Source organism: Penaeus monodon, chromosome 30 (genome assembly GCF_015228065.2).
Source record: "Penaeus monodon isolate SGIC_2016 chromosome 30, NSTDA_Pmon_1, whole genome shotgun sequence".
NCBI lineage: Eukaryota > Metazoa > Arthropoda > Malacostraca > Decapoda > Penaeidae > Penaeus > Penaeus monodon.
The window spans coordinates 15,972,862-15,974,630 of NC_051415.1; the positions used below are offsets into that span (position 1 = coordinate 15,972,862).

Sequence of the window (1,769 nt, forward strand, 5' to 3'; positions counted from 1 at the left end):
ATGTCACCTCTTCCTCCCTTACTCTTGAGGGGCCTCGAGGTACCTTCATTGCCGGGCCTAATTGCACCCCCCACGCCACCCCACCCAGATCACGAGCTAATTAAGGTGTTTATAATGTATTGTGCACTTTTGTTGGGCGTCTCATTACGTGTAATTACAGGTCACGGCGTCATTTGTTCCTTAACTTGGTTGTCTTTGTTTTTCGGGCCAAACGGAGGGGGAAGGGGGCGTTAGTCTCTTGTTTTGCCGATGGAGGGAGGGGGGACCTCGATGGCTTAATTTGTCTTCCCTTTGAAGGTCCTTTTTATTGTTTTTATTTTCTTTAACAGCGGGTGGGGAAGCCTTAGTTGAGGTTTGGGTTATGGAGTTCGAGGAGAGATTGAAAGAAGTGGAGTCCGAGGGGACGATCGAGCGCCATGAGCCCTCTGGCGGCGAAGCGAAGGGGATCACCCTCGTGCCATGAAGTATTGTCCGCCAAGTTCTCAGTGGCTTTTTCATGGGCTTATGGTCCTATGGTCTTACTTGTTGAAGAAGAAGTATGGTCTAATTTTAGGATCGCGAGGTGGGTGTGTGGTGGGGAGTGTGGGGGGGGGGGTCAGAGGTCGAGGAACCAAGGATGAGGAAAGGCATGGAGTGTGTGGGGGATAGCGAGAGGTTGCGGGGAAGCTGGGGCTGGAATGAGGTTAGTGGGGGATAAAGGAGAGAAGCTAATGCCGGTGGGAGGCTGTGTGATGATGGTGATGACAGTGGTGATGCAGTTCGAGTCGTGGCGCCGCCTCGGTTTGATGACGAGGCAAGGTCTGTGGCGGCGGGAGTGAGCAAGGTTCGAGAGACTGCGAATTACGTCGTCGCTCTAATTCCTTTAGCGCGTCGTCTTCCCCCCGTATTATTGCAATCCCGCGAGATTGATGCTGGCAGGATGACGGGTCGGAGATGTTTCGCAGATGCCGAGATCAAGAAATGAAAGAGATGGCGGGAGTTCGAGGGCGGCGGGAGAGCCCGTTTGTCTGTTTGTGCGATTAAGGGAAATGGCGGAATGGCGCTGTCTCCTTTTGGCTGGCGGAGGGCGGGTGTGGATGGCCTTGGGTTGGGGGGGGGGGTAGTTATCATGCGCTGACATGGATCATGCAATCTCCCGGGGATCAATCAGCCTTTGAATACTTATCAGAGATTCAGACTTTTTGAACCGCCGTTTTATATCCATCATATCTTTGATGAGAAATCGAGCCTTTTAAAATCATTATTTCGTGACGGTTGCTTTTGCCTAAGATTCGGGAATGTTAAGCAAGACGGCGGAAACCCAGGCGATTCATGGAGACTAAACAATAGCTTAACCAATACCTGGGTGGAGAGGAGAGTCTCCTAGCTACGGGTGTGCTTTGGGCTAGTTGCGCCGGGAAATCGGGCCCAAGGAGTGGGTTTACGAGTCTGCTTATTTAAATAGGCGTGTTCATGCGTCTGGAAAACGTGATACAATTCAGGCATTGTCTAACTGGGATCATGACTAGCTAGTAGGTTCCTCGTTAGTCTTTTTAAAGGGGATGTTGCATAATTCCACCCCACGGATGTTAGCTTTTGTTGTGGGATTGTTTTTTGTCGAGGAATATTTGTATTGTATAGTATATATTTTGATTTTGGTTATTTGGTTATTTACCTGATTACTAGATTGGAATGGATTTTCATTTTCCTGCCTCATTTTCTTATTTTCGCTTCTCATTTTTCCTCCTCTCCCTCCCTCATTGTACCCCCCTCCTATTCACCCTCCTCAT

General features: G+C 49.6%; 1 protein-coding gene across 5 annotated transcripts in view; it reads left to right on the top strand.

Annotated features, from left to right (window-relative positions):
* Positions 1-1,769, top strand: part of LOC119592560 (early endosome antigen 1-like) — a 107,753-nt gene that overhangs the window by 53,149 nt on the left and 52,835 nt on the right. The gene's annotated exons all lie outside the window — the stretch shown is intronic.